At 41.1% G+C, this 20,623-nt stretch overlaps 1 protein-coding gene across 1 annotated transcript in view; it reads right to left on the bottom strand.

Moving 5' to 3' along the window:
* ARHGAP24 (Rho GTPase activating protein 24) overlaps positions 1–20,243 on the bottom strand; it is a 518,143-nt gene extending 497,900 nt beyond the window's left edge. Inside the window, exon 1 of the mRNA XM_070047901.1 lies at positions 19,897–20,243. The gene's annotated coding sequence lies outside the window, so the exon portion shown is untranslated. The remainder of the gene's footprint in view (positions 1–19,896) is intronic.
* Positions 20,244–20,623: the final 380 nt, after the last annotated feature.

Here is a 20,623-nt window from a genome sequence, read left to right as displayed (position 1 = left end):
AATAGCTTACATAAAAAGTTAGGAACGTGGTGTTGTATTCTTGATTTAACATGAAGGTGTTGATTTTGCAGATGTTATGTTTTTATTGTTGGCAATCAGTAGAGTGGACAAGATGACAATGTATTTTGCATTTATGAAGTGATTTCAAAGTGACTTATCTCCTCTAATTAATCTTCACAGAATCCCTAAGAAATAACTGTTCTCGCCGGTGCCACGGCTCACTAGGCTAATCTTCCGCCTGCAGCGCCGGCACTCTGGGTTCTAGTCCCGGTTGGGGTGCTGGTTCAGTCCTGGTTGCTCCTTGTCCAGTCCAGCTCTCTGCTGTGGCCCGGGAGGGCAGTGGAGGATGGCCCAAGTGCTTGGGCCCTGCACCCGCGTGGGAGACCAGGAGGAAGCACCTGGCTCCTGGCTTTGGATCGGCACAGCGTGCTGGCCATGGCAGCAATTTGGGGGGTGAACCAACGGAAGGAAGACCTTTCTTTCTGTCTCTCTCTCTCACTAACTCTGCCTGTCAAAGAAAGAAAGAACTGTTCTCTTCTGTATGCTAAAAGTAAAATGCACAGAAGTCACCCTCCCAAAGTCACACATATGACTGACAGAGTTGAGATGCGAAGCCATATCTTTAAGCTTCATGGAAGTGTGCAAGTGAATATTCTGGGCTAGTCAGGACGGGCACAGTGGGACTTGGTCACCACCATCTGAGTCATAGGTTCAGCTCCTTAGGGTCTTTCCAGGCCCTTTCTCTCTTGCCTCCTTCTTTTGATCAGTCACCAAGTTTAGTCATCTTAGACATTTCACATTTCTTGACCCCATTTCTTCCGCTTGAGCAGCACTGTCAAAAATCAGATTAACCTCCAGGACATTAGTCAGACAGCTCCTGATACTCTAGTCCCAACACTGTTGCTTGGCACTTGGGCTCTCTATGCCTGAAATGACTTCTTTCCTTTTTGTCCACTTGTAAACTCCATTAAAATTACTTCCTTTTGTGTCCATCCGTAAGTTTCAGACTCATTTCTCAATAATTCCATGCATAAGACCTTTTCAAGCGAGAACAGACTTTGACAAAAAGTTATTTGGGAAGCATCAATATAGCAAAATGATCAAGTGTCTATAGCAAGAACTCTGTACAGCTCACAAGAAAATGTGGTGCTAACTATAGAACATGGAGCAACTAAGGTTGTGCTTTTAAAATTATTACAGCTCAATATACCCTGAAGCTTGCTCTGTGAGTCTTCACATTGTTGCATGGCCATTTTCACTGCTAAGATGCACAAGTTACTGTTATGATTAAAACCTGTCTAATATGACATGATATATGCTTGTGGTGAAAAGGTGATCCATAAATCAAATAAAAGATTAAAATCCTCTCAAAAACCAGAGGAGAAATAAATTTCTTCAAGGAAGGAGTTCTTTGGTTTTGGTAAAATGTAAACAAATAAACATTCCTACCATACCAAGAATTCCTGTGCACAAATCAACAGTAACCATGATGGACCTATTTCTGCTGCTCATGGCCCTGTCACATGGTCATTCTCACAAGCTGTTACTGTTGTGCAACTGTGGAGCCAGGAAGGCACATGCAACCATGAGACTTCCCACAACTCTGCAGGCAAGAGTTACCAATGCCATGCTAATGACTTTCTTAGTAAATAAAGGACTGTGGTATCTTCCTTTTCATGGTGCCTGGTAACTTGAACCACACACCTTTCATAAACCTGGAAGTTTAAAGAACAAAAGGTTGGCTTCATATAAAAGAACACAGAACTTTGTAACCACTAAGTGTGACTAACAATGGAAAATGCTTTCACTGAAAAAAAGAGTTCATTCTGCTATGTAAGATAAAAGATCAAAATCTCACAAGACTAACAGTAGTCTAACTACTTCATGCATCAGCCAGAGATCAGAAGCTATCAAGATATGAATACACACACACACACACACACACACAAAGTAGTATGATTAAACGATTAAAATCTTTTACCAGCCAAGAGAAATAATGCTGACACTTACAACTAAGGAGAGATGCCCAAGCACTGATTCACTATCCTACCTCTACCTAGGTATCAGAAAATATTGTCAACTCTTATAAAGTATTATATTCTAACAGATTAAAAATAGATGTAATAACAGAACTCAATTTCCCTTCATATCTCATCATTCCTGATTAGTGTCAATCAACTTTTTCTGTATGCAACTGTTACTTGAATTGGACTTCTTCTTTTTTGGCATATCCAATTCTCCCCTCCACCCATCTTTAATGAGACTTGGGACATGGCAGGGAAAAAAATAATTTTTAAGACTGTTTACACCCTATAGTTCACAGGTCACATCTTTCACAGAGCCAAAAAGGTTAGATGGATCAGGATGTCATTTTAGCCTTAAGTTATTTATTAATTTTTGGACTTTTCATGAAGTTTTATCCTATACTCAGTCACAAGACAGAAAGAAACTCAGTTACAATGAAAGGCCATTAGATCAATATTAAAGGTACTAAGAAAATAAAAATACATAATAATACATCACTTAAGCTTCCAATTTTATCAATTTATTTGAGAGAAGGAGAGAATAGGCATACTCATTCCCATCTGCTGATTCATTCTCCAAATGCCACTACATCCAGGGCTGGCCTGGAGCAAGAGCCAGGAGTAGGGGATGTAATTCAGGCCTCCTGTGTGGGTGGCAAGAACCCAAACTCCTGAGCCATCACTATTGTCTTCCAGGGTCAGGTCTGCATTAGCAGGAAGCTGGGTTCAGGAGCCCGTTCTGGGAATAAAACCCAGGCTATAGCATTTAGCCTTTAAGATTGTCCTCTCTTTCACTTTATCCTCACCTAAGAAGTTGAAGACATCTAGTCTTACCGCTTTTTTTTTTTTTAATCAAAGAACTTTCTTTTTTTAAGATTTATTTATTTATTTGAAAGATGGAGCTACATAAGAGAGAGGAAGAAAAAGAGAGAGAGCGAGAGAGAGAGAAAGAGAGAGAGAGAAATCTTTCACCTGCTGGTTCACTCCCCAAATGGCCACAACAGCTGGGGCTGGGCCGATCTGAAGCCAAGAGCCAGGAGCTTCTTCCTGGTCTCCCATGCCAGTGCAGGGAGACCATCTTCTACTGCTTTCTCAAACCATAGCAGAGAGCTGGATCAGATGTGGAGCAGCCAGGACTCAAATCAGCACCCACATGGGATGCCAGCACTGCAGGCAGTTGCTTTACCCACTACACCACAGTGTAGGCCCTCAGTCTTACCTCTTCCTAACACCAGAATAACTCCTCTTCCTCTATACTGAGCACACACGTCTTGAATCCTCACATATGCAGTGGTCTAGAAAATGCAGACATGATGATGAAGTCTGAAGAAAGGCAGGAAAAACAAGTCACAGCACTAACAATATCATTCTGTGAGTGTTGACTATGCGCCAGGCAGGCTTCTGCAAGTGTTAGACAACAATTTTCTCATTTAAACTTCTCAAGGCCCACAAGAAGGAGTTACATGGTTTGCTGTCAATTTTCCGAAGAAGAAACTGAAGCCAAAACGGAGTAACTAGTATGACCAACAATCACACAGCGTGGAGGATCAGGATTAGATCTTGAGTCATCAACCCAGAACCTAGGTACTGAGCTCCTGTAATACACAGTTTCCTGAAATAGGGAGAGAATTGAAAATGCAGATGATAGGAGTTTACTACATGGAGGAAATGTAATAGTGCCACATTCTGGAAGAAAATTTAACAGTGATTTATATGAGGAAGAAGAGGAGCAGGGGAGAGAGAGGGGGGAGGTGAGGAGGGGAGGAGGAAGGTCATCTGCCTTGTCAATTCCACCTGGTTTCATAGTTTTCAGTAGTTACTGGTATTCAGTAGTTCCTCCACCAACAAGGTAAATTTAGCTAACAGATGAACTCAGGCTCTGAACATCTGCTGCAAGAAGTTTTGTCCTGTTTTCCAGACAATGAAAGCTGTAGAACATACCTTCAGTGACAAAAGGTATGTGTTGTTTTTAAAAAGTTCCTCTTGTCTCCTGAATATTTCTTCTCAGGAATTGTTTTTTAAAAACAGTATTTTTAGTGATAGCAGAAATAGGGAGTAAGGCCATAAAATTGTACATAACTTTGCACGTTTACAACCTGAGGTTGATTTAGTCATCACTGTAGAATTAAAATGAACATCAGGGAACAACAGGTTGAGAAAGATCCAGAACAATGACAGTGAGAGTTAAATAAGGGGGCTTGAAATGGTAGCATAAAAATATTAGTAGTCAAAACTATAAAGAAACTATTCGTTCCTAGATGAATCTATATTAATTCTAGCCCAAATCTTTTTAAAAATCAGTTAAGTTTTCATGTAGGATTATGTCTAGTTTCCATGGGATTTTACATTTTCCTAACTATATGCAGAATTCTTGCAAATTTCGCAATTAGAGATACAAAGCTTCATTTCTTTGTTGGCCACAGAGCAGGTATCAAAATTAGTCTAAGAAAATCCTGCAAATGTGTTACTTGATGGCTTGCATAAGCATGCAAAGATTCAGGTCAAGATGCTATCACTGGGCCGGCACCGCAGCTGACTAATCCTCCACCTTGCGGCGCCGGCACACCGGGTTCTAGTCCTGGTCGGGGCGCCGGATTCTGTCCCAGTTGCTCCTCTTCCAGCCCAGCTCTCTGCTGTGGCCAGGGAGTGCAGTGGAGGATGGCCCAAGTGCTTGGGCCCTGCACCCCATGGGAGACCAGAAGCACCTGGCTCCTGGCTTCAGATCAGCGCGGTGCGCTGGCCACAGCAGCCATTGGAGGGTGAACCAACGGCAAAAGGAAGACCTTTCTCTCTGTCTCTCTCTCTCACTGTCCACTCTGCCTGTCAAAAAAAAAAAAAAATGCTATCACTATGGTTTTGCTTAAAAACAAAAGTGTAACACTTTTCCATGGGGGCCAGCACTGTGGTGGAGCAGGTTAGGCAGCTGCTTATGATGCCTGGCCCCTCATATCAGGGTGCTGGTTCAAGTTCCGGCTGCTCTGCTTCTGGCCCAGCTTCTTGCTAATGTGTGTATGAAGGATGAAGGCAACGAAGGTTTGCTGAAGTACTTGTGCTCCTGCTACCAGTGTGGGAGATTAGGCTGGAGTTCCTGGCTTCTGACTTAGGCCTGGCCTAGACCTAGCTGTTGCTGTCATTTGGGAAGGTAAACTAGCAGATAGAAGATTTCTCTCCCTTTCTCTCTTTGCCACTCTGCTTTTCAAATAAATAAAATAATTACATTTAAAAAAATCTCTCATTAGGGGAGGTGAAGAAAAGTTAACTTTGGATAGAAAGTATTTTGACTCCACAGTGTAAGGCTATCTATTGTCCTCCACTTAGTAATGTTCTTTACAGAGATATGGATTAGCAATTCTGAAACCACTATGTATACGTTGAAGACATAAGCAAATTACTAAATGTATTGTAGGAAACATTAGCTCTATTATTTTATGAATGAGCACAACTAACACTCAACACTTGGTTCCTGAATACTAGCCTGCAGTAAGAGACACTTCAGGCATCTTGGAGAAGTGGGGGGCACAGGGCTGGATCAAAGGAATTATTAGAGAAGCCAGGAGCATTCTGTGGTACCAGAAATGAAGCGATGCTCTATGAATGCTGGCGATATGAAGAAAGGAGCCAATTTGAAGTAGCTCCCAATGGCCAAACGTGGACAATTTCCATGACAAAATAAATACAAGGGCAATTCCAAACGTTCAAGGAAAAATATAATTAAAAAATGTTGACTTTGGCCAGCGCCGCGGCTCACTAGGCTAATTCTCCGCCTGCAGTGCCGGCACCCCAGGGTTCTAGTCCTGGTTGGGGCGCCGGATTCTGTCCCAGTTGCTCCTCTTCCAGTCCAGCTCTCTGCTATGGCACAGGAAGGCAGTGGAGGATGGCCCAAGTGTTTGGGCCCTGCACCCACATGGGAGACCAGGAGGAAGCACCTGGCTCCTGGCTTTGGATCAGTGCAGCGCGCCGGCCATAGTGGCCATTTGGGGGGTGAACCAACGGAAGGAAGACCTTTCTCTCTGTCTCTCTCTCACTGTCTAACTCTGCCTATCAAAAACAATGTTGACTTTGATACAGAAAGTTTTTTAAGTCCATGCATAGTCTCATGATAGGCATTTTCCATGAACTTTCTGAAGTACCCACATAACAGCTGTAACAGATTGTAACTCAGAATAAAACAGATGCCCATGAGTCCACAGTGATGTATACAAGCAATCGTGTAAGTAAATGAGTGAGGTGGAGGAAAAGCTCTCCCTTACAGAGAATTTTAGCAAATGTTGATGGAACAATGAAAACAGAAAATCACTATTTGGCAAACGCTACAATAACATATGTTTCAGGCAAGAATGATTAAGGAGCACTAAAATCCACGATTTAAAGTATGATGAAAAGCTGGTCACTTACACAGTTTCAAAGAGTCTTCCATGTGATACTGATTCATTATAAAAGGGAAACTAGCAATTCCCAGTACAGAAACAGGGCAGATCTCACCTGAGGAACTGAAGTTAGCATCCCTAGTAATTTGACGAATGTAATGTTTACTAACTCAGCTGCTTCTCCAGTTTTACATTTCTACAAAGGCTTTATGGGAGATGGAGTTAATAATACAACTGTTTGCTCAGGAAGGTTTTAGAAATTTATAGTGGCTTTGCAGGCTCCAAAAAGACCCAAAATAACCACTGTAGCTCATCCTGAAAATGTATCATTGAAGGAGACAGATGGTCAGATAAACACCTTGACTCACAATAATGAAAATATGGAATGGGAAAGGTCATAAGAAAGTTTAATACTTCCAGGAAACTGTTCTAAGGTAATAAAGAGATAACACAAGAAACAAAACAAAAAAAAAAAAAGAAAGAAAAAGAACCAACTAGAAGAAAGAGAAACCAAAGAAAGTAAAGACAGAAACTGGATATTTAACTTCAAAGAGGAAAGGGCCTATCACTCTGAATCAGAATAGAAGTAAATGAGCTGTTGACGGGTCTCTAACTCACAGCTGTCACCTGCTCAGTACAGTTTCAAGTTCATTAGAATTCAGAACATGAAGCAGCTGAAACCTCCAAGGAAACTTGAGGCTAATTCTGTGAGACAGCATTGCAGATACCCAGAAGGTCCTCACAGGCCCAAGTCCTCAGTCTCCTGGTTGGCAATGCACTCTGGAAGAGCCTTTGTTGGCCAAGAGACAGGTGGAAATTGAGGACAAAACCCTAGATAAAAAACAACAATTCCAGGTCTTCAGTAAGCACTGGTTCACCTGAATCCTCTCCTTCAGCCTGGCTTCTACGGTGTGAACAGCCCCTGGGAGTCCCAGTGGTCTCTAGCTAACATCTCAGCTGAAAGAGCACCTACCTGACTTATTTGTGAAAACCAATGAACAAGTCGCAGAACAGTAAGCGGCAATGCATAGCAGACGAGACTAAGTTCCATCACTTACTGATGTAATCATAATTTCTGAAACTGACGCTTAAAATCAAACACAACTGTTAGCAAAGGAAATGAGACAGAACAAAATTGTTATTTTCTTAAGAATTCACATTAAATGGAAGAATACCACCCTAGCCATCAATGAGCTAAAAAAAAATATAATGTACAGTTATTAATTATGAAAAGGTTATCAACTTAAAATTAGCCTAAGAAAGCATTACTTTTATGTGATAGATTACAACCCATTTTAATAGCACGCCAAATTCAGTCAAAACTTTCCAGAGAATAAAGCAAGATAATAAGATAATTGATCAACCTAGGGTAACAAGTTCTATGTTAACCTTTGCAAATATCAGTCACAGGTTGAAAAAAAAAGTCAATCTTATTTGAATAACTGGAAGGTGTGAACTGGGGCTGGCACTGCGGTGTGGCTGGTAAAGCCTTGGCCTTGCAGTGCCGGCATTCCAAATGGGTGCAAGTTTGAGTCACAGCTGCTCCACTTCTGATCCAGCTCTCTGCTATGGCCTGGGAAAGCAGTGAAGATGGCCCAAGTCCTCCCCCTGCACCTGCCTGGGAAGACCTGGAGGAAGTATCTGGATGCTGGTTTCTGATCAGCACAGCTCTGGTAGGCTGTTGTGGCAGATTGGGGAGTGAGCCAGCGGATGGAAGACCTCTCTCTTTCTCTCTCTGTTTCTCCCTCTCTCTGTAACTCTTTCAAATAAATAAATAAATCTTAAAAAAAGAAGATGTAAACTAAATAATCCTATTAATAAAAGTTAAATTGGAGTTGCAGAATGGAACACTTATATTGGACTAAAGACAGAAAAAGTTTAAAACTGTGAGATTCTTCAAATTACATTAGGTGGTCTCCATAGGGAAAAATATCCTTAATAATTTGCAGTTATTGAGGCTTTCATAATATCATACCATAAGCTCTGTTTTGGAAAACAAAAAAGAGAACTTTCAATACACTATGAAATATTAGTTAGCAGCCATTTATTTACCACAGTTGGGAATCATAGCCCTGTGATAGGTTATTGTGCCACTGTGACAGCAGCTGGGGCTGCCAGATTATTCTTAAAAACTGCCCCCAAAATGTCTATGGCTATTTGTCCATAGTTCTTTTTTTTAAGATTTATTTATTTATTTGAAAGTCAGAGTTACACACATGGAGAGAGAGACAGAGAGAGAGAGAGACAGAGAGACAGAGAGAGCTCCTCCATCCACTGGTTCACTCCCCATTTGACTGCAATGGCCGGAGCTGCATGGATCCGAAGCCAGGAGCCAGGAGCTTCCTCTGGGTCTCCCATGCAGGTGCAGGCTTTACCCGCTAAGGCACAGTGCCGGCCCCTGTCCATAGTTCTTAACAGTCCAAAAGTAACGGTTCTTTCTCGCCTTTTATTAATAAAATCACAGTTCCTTGGAAAAGGGACAGGTAGACTGGTTCACATGTGAACATATTCTAGAGAGAATTTTTTGAAAATTTAAAGATAGAACTCCAGGAAATTGCAAGATAAAGGAACTAGCAACTCAAAAAAATGCAGCTAATACCTTTATTTCCAATCAGTGCTTAGATTTAAGGTGAAAACTGAACCTGATTATCGGAGACCTTCACTGCCTGCTGCTAAGCCTTAAGTATTCTAGTTTCAATGTATGGGTCAACGTTGGTACCAGCAATCGACCTGCAATCTCTTAAACAGTTACTGTATCCGTTCCCTGTCAGCTTTGACAAACAGCGTCACCAGCCGTACGTCGGCGTATCACAGACTAATGTGAAATATGGCCAGTAATTCCATCACATTCCACCTTAACAGGACAGATAGACTTTTCCTTCCCCTCTCTCCTTGCAGCTCCTCTCTGTTCCCTGCAGGCCCATATTAATATGACCTTTACATATCCTTTCTCTTGCCGAAGTACTTTAGTGTTTCATTTTTATAATACACCTCATAAATGATATCGTACACTAATAGCTTTGCCACAAAATAGTTCAGTGTAATTTTATTTTTTATTGAATGGCCATTTCTAACAGATTATGTAATATTTATTGCATCAAACTAACAGAAAACTGAAGCAAGACTATGCTGCTATTAGGACTGCAATTCATTAGGTCAGAGTGTTACTTGCTACCCACACATAAGCACTCCCCATCATGAGCCACTAGTGTCCTATTCTTGCTTGGAAAGATACTGCACAAGCAGCCCCTGGTGTAACACCACTGAGCCATCACCACAGTCTGAAGGAAGCATAACTGTTTAGAATTCTCTCTATGGAGACACAGAACTAACCCCCTGTTCCTGAGAAGGCATCCTACACTCTTCAAAACTGCCTGCCAAGGTACGTGGAGCAGTTTGCTCAGCTCAGCTGCACAAAGAACTCACATGGTGCCCCCTGAAAGGGCTCTCTCCCAGCTGGGCCATGCGCACACAGCCAAAGGCTCTATTTGTCCTCCCCATTTCAGAAAGGAGTCCGTCCGGGTCCTCAAGCACCAGCCCCAGACGCCTCTCAGGGAAGCTAAGGATACTGCCTGGAATGTTCCACAAATTAAATAGTTCTGGACAGGACTGCAAACAGAGAGAAAATAACAGCACTGCATGCAAAGAACTGTGTTTTTGCAGACTTACACAGCAGTCACCAAGAACTGGGTCCTCTTTTCTTCCTCCATTCTCTCTCACACCTTCCACGACCACTGGACTGGCTTAAAGAGATTAACCAGGCTTTTTATTTGTTTTTGTTTCCTACGTTATGTTTCTTAAACATTAAATATTTCTTTGTTGTTCAGGAATATGAATATCGTAAACTAAAAGAACAATGTATGATCATGGTATGATTTGAATACTGAATTGAATGAAAAGCTACAGTGTATTGATAACATTCAATTTACATTAGATGGCTTCAGCATAATTAATATTAAAAAATAAAAATATTTAAAGAACTAGCTTAAACATGTAACCAAAAATGAAGAAATATCACAAGTTGTACCTTGATATTAATATGGTATATTTTTAGCTAATTTTAGGGTTAATCCAAGCATATGAAAATGATTTTAAAGATGTTAGTTGTGGATCTATTTGCTCTTCTTAAGAAGTATACATATTTCTAAATAGAAAGGAAAATTATTAATTTATTGAATAAATTGTTCATGATTAGATTTTTGTCCCAAAAGAAATGCTTTAACACTATTCCATTCTTAGAAATGAATCTTATTTATATGATGTATATGATTTGAGAATTAAATTTATTCTTCCTACTGGGTAAGAAATTATGCATAAACTATAAATTTACTTGCACTAATATGCTTTCATGCATTTGTAAAAACTACCATATCATAGTAAAAAAATTCATTGTAGTTAATATAGAAATTTAAGTACTGCTCAAGTGTTAAAATTTTATACTTTAAAATTACCTTAATAACAAAAACATTTAATCTAAAATAGGTGAATGTTTAGTAAGTTCTAATACAATAAGAAATTGACATCAGTATATGCAATGAGTATTAATTAAAACAAGATGTAGTTGTTTTGCTTAATATTAAACAGTATTAGATTTAATTGAAATAGTCAAAACAATAGTTTGCATTTCAGAAGATCATATGGGTAATGGTATATGAACTTAAAGATCATAGAAATAATGATGTATTTCCAACCTAAAAACTTGGAAAGCTAGCCAACATGGAGCCAACTGCCCCAGAAAGATGGCAGGCTCCCTATTTCATTGTTTATAAGAATATCGAGGCCAGCGCCGCGGCTCAATAGGCTAATCCTCCGGCTAGCGGCGCCGGCACACCGGGTTCTAGTCCCGGTCGGGGCACCAGATTCTGTCCCGGTCGCTCCACTTCCAGGCCAGCTCTCTGCTGTGTCCTGGGAGTGCAGTGGAGGATGGCCCAAGTGCTTGGGCCCTGCACCCCATGGGAGACCAGGAGAAGCACCTGGCTCCTGCCTTCAGATCAGCGCGGTGCGCTGGCCACAGCAGCCATTGGAGGGTGAACCAACGGCAAAAGGAAGACCTTTCTCTCTGTCTCTCTCTCTCACTATCCACTCTGCCTGTCAAAAAAAAAAAAAAAAAAAAAAGAATATTGAGACCACTTCGCTAAAAGAAGAAAAACAAAGGTGAGGCTTAGGGAGGATGACAGCCATCTAGGTAAAAGACAGCTTTCAGTGGTTTCTTTCAGCTTCTGGCACTGAATATGGGAATTCCTCAGCTCACGTTCCTCATTGGAACTCCAGAGCACAGAAAATCGTGTGTCTCTATTCTCAATCCTGCCAAAGATGGGGATTAACTAGTACCTTTCAGGTTGCACAGCCAAGGAGACTGCAAAAAGTTCAAGAAGATTGGTTTATTCCAGTGCAAAAGTGCTTTGAAAACTGCATTTTCCAAGGACTTCCTGAAGACCCCTCTTAAGAGAAGGGTTAAGGTGAGCGTTCTCAGAAAACCCCTAGTGCAAAAGGCCCCGAGGAAGAGGTCAGTCACCAAGAAGCAAGAGCCTGGTCTGCTTGCTCCTCTGATGGTGTGTTCTGGGTCAAATCACCTAAATTACTTTGGACTTCTTTTCTGTAGGGAAAGCTTTTAGAGGTGAGATGGTAATAGATGTTTCTAAGTAAGCTTTCCTTCTGCAGTTTGACAAATTCATCCTGAGAAGGTAGCGCACGCTTCTCACTGTTTTTGGAGCTACTGAGCAGGCCGAGTACAGATCATGAACATGAAAGATTATCCAGAAGATTTTCTGTTTTTAATTCTGCAATTTCAACTTTCTCATCCAACCGAAATTTTCATCAAATTGATGGGAAAAGAGAAATTACTTCAATGATGGTTCTCTTTACCCACCCCTCTTCTGCACAGGTGTAAAGACCCAGGCAAAACAGGGAAAAGGAGCACCATTTCATTCCTGAAAAATAGCAAGTTGGTTCTGGGTTGCTGGGCAGCAAGTTTATGCATCCCACACCTTTTACATCCACAGCATCTGACAGCTGTAAGAATGGTAGTTTTAATACACACACTAATAAACAGGGACTTGACAAATGCAAGAAGGAAGGTGGAAGAGAGAAAAGATTTTCTGTTAATGATCTTGTGATTTAAATGATTCCAAAATGAATTGAGCCCAAATTTGAAACATTGCAAAGGTTTTGAAAAGGCCCTGGTTGCATCACCCTTGCTAAATGGCCTCTATCCTTAGACTACCCAGAAGACACACAGCCAACACAAGCACAGAAGGAGGCCCAAGGACAGCAAGGAAGTACTCATGTCATCACTATGGATAGAACTTTAAAAAGTGATATTTCTTGCTATGGAGAATCAAATCTATGCATTGAATGCTTCAATCATTGCATTTAGTTAAACATCAATGCCTAGTTATCTTGAATGGAAACTTCTATAAGCTATTCCATTACAAATATCATTGTCATCAGGGAAACTAGCAACCTCCACTCAAAGGAACTATTTCTAGTGTGCCTTCAAGTTAGTTGCTCACTGTACTAACAAAGCCAAGATTTCTGTTGCTTTTCTTACTGCATAGTTAACAAATAGTGCAAAGAGCTAGAGGCTGTTCTCTCCTATGCATCATAAACACCAGTTGTTCTCTAAGAATAGATATTGCTTGCATCTGTGTTACTGAAACAGCAGAAAATACATGGCCATATTTCCAATTGATTATTTTAAAATATGGAGTTAAAACGGAATTTTCTAACTTCATTATCTGTTTTCTCAATAAGGGTGATCTTGGTGCTGGGGAAAAGAAAATTCTTTGTGGTGAGGGATCATCACACATTGTCAAGCATAACGGTGTGCTTGGACCATGGGCACCAGATGTGATGACCAAAAACATCTTCATGCATTTTCACATTTTTTTCTTGTGAGTAATATCACCCATCCTCCCAACCCACAGCTAATGAAAATTGGCCCTTTGGCACATGAAACCTGTTGAGGAAAGCCACATTAACTTGATCATGTTATGTGTGTGCCTCCTAAAGCCTCACACACAAAAAAATATATATATAACCATTTCTCAGAGCTCTGCCAAATTCATGCAAACAGCCACGTTCTCACGAAAACTGCCAACAAAAGACACTACCATTTGGCAACACAGACTTTTTCAATGCTGGAGCAAGCCTAGAACATATTTACTGCAATTCACTTAATTTACAGATCGGGAGACCAAAGTCTAGGAAAATACATGATTTGCCCACGCACTAGATGCTAATGAACACCAGAAGTCGGATGAGCGCTCACATTCTCCCGGCTCTTCTCCAGATGCCCTCTCACCCTTCTCCAACCAGAGAATGCATAATAAAGGAGGACCTTTCAGAACATCTCTCAAGAAACTGCTCAACTACTCATTTTTACAACTGGTGAATGAGAAGGTAGAATTTTTTTTACCCCCAAAATTCGTTTTTCTGACACTTTGACCTTAAAAATATTTTCACACACTATAAATAACTTTTAGAAGAGTTGATACACAGCAATTTAAAAGTTCCCTTTTAAAAATCTAAGGTAATATTCTTTTTGTAAGAAAAATGAAAAAGAAAGCCTTCCATCTTCTTAGTGAATCTGGATGGTGTGTTTTTAAACACAATACTTAAAGTTTTAAAGTAAATATATTCACCAATAATAAACTAAATAGAACAGTAAATGCCACCACATGCAACAAAGGCAGGATAATGCAATATTACATGTTCTCTCTTTACAATAATAACATACAGTTGATAAAGACCTTAAACATATTTATTATTTCCTTTGAAGAGAAAAATCCCACTTTTATTTTACCAAAATAGATTTCTTGAAACATCAGTATTAATATTGCACTAACTGGATTGCTTATCTCCTATTTGAATGTGCTTCATCTCAATTAATATAATATTGAGTTATCTTACAAATTCTTAATTTACTTTCTAATTTTACATATGTTCAGGCATCTGGACTTTCATCATAAAATGCTTTAAGTAAAATACAATTTAGATATTCAGGGCTACACACAAGGAATGCTGGGATTTTTACCTTGTAGTTCTAAAAGAACGTACAGAATTGAACTACTCAATGTCTTTTTGTATATTAACTAATTCACTTCTGTGGTACTTACCCACCTGCATTGTGAGTAGGTGGTATAGAAAAACAAATACACAAAATCAGAGCTATGTACACATTGGACAGTATTTTTTAGATGGCTACAATCTTCAGTCAATATAATATCAACAAGCACTTTCACCCACTTACAAAGTACTGTATTTAGAAATGGCCCTTATCTAAGGTGCCACAGAATTACCTGGAGACCTTGCTAAAACATAATGGCTGGTCCCTGGTAGACCTCAATAATTCACATTGTTAAGGTAAAACTGAACTGATGGCCCTGGCACCACACTTGATAACTATCACCTTAAAGAATTTTCTAAAATACATTTTCTGCACTGTTATCAATAATCAGGAGCACATCTTTCATTTCTACCCAGTATGCAAGATGGGTACACACACATACAAACCTGAAATGAAAACATACAGAACAAGTTTTCCTTTTACTGCACATAGTGAATCTTGATATTTTTCTATTCAGGTCCATTCCAACATATAATATACTTTTTCATTCAAAAAGAAATTATGGTCATGAACCAATAAAAGCATCTTAATAGCCAATGATAGATCAAAAACTACAATTTGAAAACTCATTGCTCAGGACTACCCTATTCATAATTTAACCATAACAACCACTGACTTTTATTGAGACTTATCAAGTGCCAGACATCCTTCTAGTCTCTTTCTATGCATTGTTCACTTTATAAATCAAAAATATATAGTAACATTACGAAGCAGATATTATCAGATGTCCATATTTACAGAAGGGAAAACTGTGAGTGGTGAATACAACTTGTCCAAAGTTGCAAGACTGAAGCATATGATAGCCATGAACCCAGAGGTTAATCTCTAGAGCATAAGCATAAAGGTTTCTTACTTGGAGGGAGATGTGTTAGTTTGAATCCCAGAATCACCACGTAGTGGCTGTGTGATTTTTTTGCAAATTACTAAGCTTCTATGGATTTCATCTTCCTTATTTTTAAAAAATAGGGTATATGTGGAAGACTTTGCACCAGAATAAACTTATCTTTTAATTCCATTTACCATAAAATTTACGGAGTCCCTTCATAATAATCAGTTATATGAAATAAGGTGTCCTTTGAAACTTCCACCCCTCTCTCTACCTCCACGTTCTCCCCTAATGAAATCTGATTTCCTTCAAGCACCAGCACTCAAGATAATTGCTAGTAACAAAAATTTCCTTTTTTATTTTGTTTGATTAAGAATATTGCTCATTCCACAGGCGGTATCTCCAAATTTAACTTCATTATTAGTCCTTATAGTCAAATCTGGGACCTCCCACTGGGATTTGATAGATTATAGATTTCATAGTGTAACACAAAAACAATTGTTGAAAATGTATATTTGCTATAAACGTTTCTGTTATCTTTAGGCTCAAATATATTTTTTGATTTTCAAAGGAAAAAGATGATTCCACAGTACTTTTGTTTGTTTGTTTTATTTTAGCTTTAGAATTGCAAAAGCACAGTATTTCATTTATTGTACAGATTAAACAGGCATGTATGGGCTGGTCTAGAGAGTAAATTGTGTTTTAGAGGATATTACTTTTGGAAGATGAACTCAGAGTCCAAATAGGCACTTCTCTAATGAACTTTTGGTACACAACTCCATAAACTAGAGTCTACCACTACTGCATTCATTTTGCCTTGTATTGATTTTTGCTTTGCTCTTTCATTAGGAAACATTAACAAATGGCTACCAGGTTTCAGACACCTTATTGGACATCTGTATACACCCACCACCAATACACTGACAGAAATTGGGCAGCAGGGGAAAGTATAAGAGAGCTTGAAAAAGTCCATGAAAAACTAAAATCAAAATAGAAATTCATATTTGGTGTAAAAAATGTTAAATTCACATGCTTTTTTTCATAATACACATTTTCCATTAACTTTTTGAAGACTCCTGGTGCACAAAAGTTATTAAAACAATTATTCAAAATATGATTTTTTTTAATTTTTAAAGATTTATTCATTTATTTAAAAGTCAGGGTTACACAGAGAGGAGAGGCAGAGAGAGAGAGGTCCTCCATCCGATAGTTCACTCCCCAATTGGCCACATCGACTGGAGCTGCGCCGATCCAAAGCCAGGAGCCAGGAGCCTCCTCTGGATCTCCCACGCAGGTGCAGGGGCCCAAGGACTCGGGCTGTCCTCCACTGCTTTCCCAGGCCATAGCAGAGAGCTGGATTGAAAGACAAGTAGCTGGGTCTCAAACTGGCGCCCATATGGGATGCCAGCTCCCCAGGCCAGGGTGTTAACCTGCTGCACCACAGCACCGGCCCCCAAAATATGTTTTAAAAGATCACCATGGAAGCTATTAAGATGCAATTATTAACTCTTCCTCCATAGAACTAGATAAATTTTCCCAAAGAAAGTTCCATCTGAAGTGGGCCACCGAGAGTCAACAGGGACTTTCCAGGCAGAGGGCATTCTAGTTGAATGAATCCATGAACAGCAGCTCAGAACTCTGATCAGTAAGAAGCCCTTGTATAGGAAGAGGAAGCTCTGAGGAGTTTAGAGTTAACATTGTAGGTCACTGGGATCCAACAAAGGTTTTAGAACAAAGGGTTTATACAATCCAATCTGGACTTCATAAAGATTAATTGTAGCATGTCACAGTAGTGGGTAGACGCTGCTTAAAAGCACACATGTACACAATGATCTCTGAAACTAAATCTTCTTTGACTCTTCATCACAATAATGCTTCCCTTCCCAAATATGATTTTACTTAGCTGCGGAAACCATCAGAACCTTGTAAAGTTTCAATTCACACAGCAGAGAAAGACGGGTCACCATTGGGAGACTCCACATGAGGCTATAGTTCTCACATAAACAGCATTAATTTCAGGGCTAACTTGACCATTGATGATTTTATTTTTAAATGCCCTTCTTCATCTGGGAAAAACTTAATCCTCTAGCCATAGCTTTAATAATAAGCAGGCATCTTTTTATTTTACCTCTCTTTTGCCTTCTTCCTCAGGAAAATGCGATCACCTCTGGTTCTTGTTATCAACCGCCTCCGCACCCACGTGCGACCCATTGAGTCACTGTGTCTTCTTACAGAGCTCCAGGCTTTGCTTGCTTCCCCCCCATCTTGTTTTTCCTGAACACTCACTTTTAATAAAATGTGAAACACAGAAGAAAGAAGGAATCAGCATTACACAACCTCAATCCATAGTGCAAGAGCTCTACAGGTCTGTCCAGGAAAAGAACTGTAGGAAACCAAGATGGTGCTACAGCACCACACACATAAGAACGGAAACAACACGCATGGCCCACGAACTTTGCTGCCGGTGCTGCCTCTCTCAGCTCTGAAAAGCCAACCGGGCCACTAACAGAGCCAGAAAGAAAACTCCTCAATGGGCCAGTAGGTCACGGTGAAACTATTAAGGGCACTGTTGGTAAACATCACCTAGGCTTTGGCTAAGACAGCAAAGTAATCAGATTCAAGCTATTCATGACCACCTGCTGCACATTCCTCACCCTTCCTGCCCACCCCCCACCCCCCCCTTCACTCTGGAGAGTCCAAAATCCCACAGTAAATAAAACCAGGACCTCTGAAAGCTCTAAGAGCACTGGCCGTTACCAACCTAAGCAAAACATGCAAGCATTTCCCTGAGCACTTTTACATTTAAATCCATGTTCTTGTCCAGACGGGTGCATCCTAAGAGTCATGTCTTCCGCAGTGGAATTTTTCTTCTACAGAACGTAATTCTTTCCCACTTGGTATCAGGTCTGTATTATCAAAGTAGTTCAGGTTCACAGTTATGCATGGCCCAAAAGAATACTAGAGAGAAAGCACTCTCAAATCCAGACTCTAAGATGAAATAATAAATCCAAGTTCAGTGATATAATGGAAAGGCAAGGGCAGTCTTCCAACAGGCTTCCCCATGCAGAAAGAATTGCAGGTTCTCCTTTCTAATATCCCTTGAGTTCTTTATCTCTACCACATGCCTCACACTCCTTTCCAGATCGCAAAAAAACTCGCTTTTCACTGTATTCCCACCTGAAGGCCCCCCACCAAAAACACTGCTCCTGTGAGGGACATTATTTACCTCCAAGTTTTGTCACTATCTCAGTCCCCCGAAGTGTCTAAGGTGAGCTCTCTGACAACTCGGTAAAGGCTCTAAAGAGAACAGATTTGCAGACTTGCTACCTAAGGTTCAGCCACTCAGGAAGATGAAAGGGGGAGTTTTATTACTGGGCTGCCTTGGAAGTTGAAATACCCCCAGAGAAGAGGAAGTATTAAACAATTTTCAAAGAAGGAGTGAGTTGATAATAAGTTTGATGCAGCTTTAGACTTGTTTGCTGGCATTTTCAAATATATTAATTCCGTGTACTTTAAGTTTGCCAGCCCCGGTTCAACACTGACACCCAGGCTGGCCTTTGCGGGCTGGCTCTGAGTTCCAGTGAGAATCTGGTATGAATGCTTGTGTTTAATCTGTCTGTCCATCTCCTTTCCCCTAATTGAGTAAAGCTTTTAGACTCTACTGCAAATATCCCTGCATTTCAGTTAATTTGTCTTACACAAGTAGACACAACAACACATGTTGTTTTACTTATGGATACACAAACAACTTTTATATTGCAAATGTCTAGCTTGATTTATTCATGTCCTCTTTTTAGAAGGACATGAAATAATGATGGCTTGGGAGGTTAAAAAAACAAGTAACATAAAATATGATGGGAGCAGAGAATGCTTAAAAATGATAACTGAAATGATTTAAAATAGATACGGACAACAAGAGAGGTTGGACTTCCTATTACCATTGATAGTGAAAACCTAGTATCTAAGGAATTTACGGCAACATTACACTTCTTCTATTTGGGGACTTATACAAGATAGGCAGTCTAAAGTTTTGGGTTTTTTTTTTTTAAATGAGAACATATTATATATTTATCCTTAAGAGAAGAAGGATACTTCATCAAAATGGTATCTTTTCTAAAAATCTAGATAGAATCTTTCCAGAAGCTTAAAAAGCTTAAAAGTCTTAAAAGATTCCCCTAATGCTTTGTGTTCACCAAGAAAAAAAAAGTTTATTATAAAAACCTATCTTTTTATACCTGTTATCTAGAAAATTCTAAGACACGAGAGGAAACCAACCGGGAGGAAGAGAGGGAACTTCACTGCATAAAGTTTTTATTAATCCCAGCGATTTTTTTAAAGCCAGAAACACAACCAGCTCGCGTTTCCCATCACGAGCTCGCGCGCGCGCGCACACACACACACACACACACACACTCGTTTGCACACACGCTGCACCAGCCCGGATTCCTGCGAGTCCCGCTCACCCGCAGCAGCCCCCTCCCTTCGGCGCCAGCTGGGACACGCCACCTCCTGCGGCCGCTCCGCACACAGCCCCGCAGCCGCGCCACTTACCCTGCTGGGCGCGCACCCCGGCCACCGGACCGCGGCTGCCGCTCCGACGGAAAGGGCTCCAGGCACCAGCCGAAAGAAAAGGGAGAGGGAACTCGGGGCGGCGAGGCTCCTTCACTTCTCCCCTACGCCACAAGGACTGCGCCCCATTCACTTGGCTGCCCCGCAGCACCGGAACCGGAGGCCGTGGAAAGTTGGGGGCTTCCCCGCAGCCGCCGGCGCCCAGCTCCTCGCGGCTCTCCGCCGCAGTTCTGACAGCGCCCCTGGCCTCTGAGCCCCGCCGCAGCCCCGCCGGTCTGCACCCGGAGCTGGGTTGAGTCGCTACATGCACTGGAGAAATGCTAGCCTTTGCGCAAAGAGCAGTCCCAGAAGTTAGAAAGAGTGATCGTGTGTGAATGTGTAAATATACAGTACAAGAGGCTGGAACAACTGAGTGGGGCCAACCCTCAGACACAGCCCGGTTTCAGATTTCATTTGGCAACTGGCAGCTTCAGAGGACTCCGCCGCACTACCGGGGAGGCGGCAGGAGCCCCGCCCTCCCCACGCCCCGGGTTATCTCTGAGCCGGACGCCCGGCCCCAGGGCCCACAGAAGGAACCCGCCCCGCCTCGCTCCCTCTGCAGCTGGCCTCGCTGGTTTCAAGTGCAGCACAGATACGTGCTAGTCACAGAGCTGTGCTGCGGGTGCCAGGGGGATGGGGAATGCGGGTCCCCTGCCCTCAAGGACCTCTG

Source organism: Oryctolagus cuniculus, chromosome 8 (genome assembly GCF_964237555.1).
Source record: "Oryctolagus cuniculus chromosome 8, mOryCun1.1, whole genome shotgun sequence".
NCBI lineage: Eukaryota > Metazoa > Chordata > Mammalia > Lagomorpha > Leporidae > Oryctolagus > Oryctolagus cuniculus.
The sequence above is the reverse complement of the archived record's forward strand: the minus strand, read 5'-3'. Positions and strand labels throughout refer to the sequence as shown.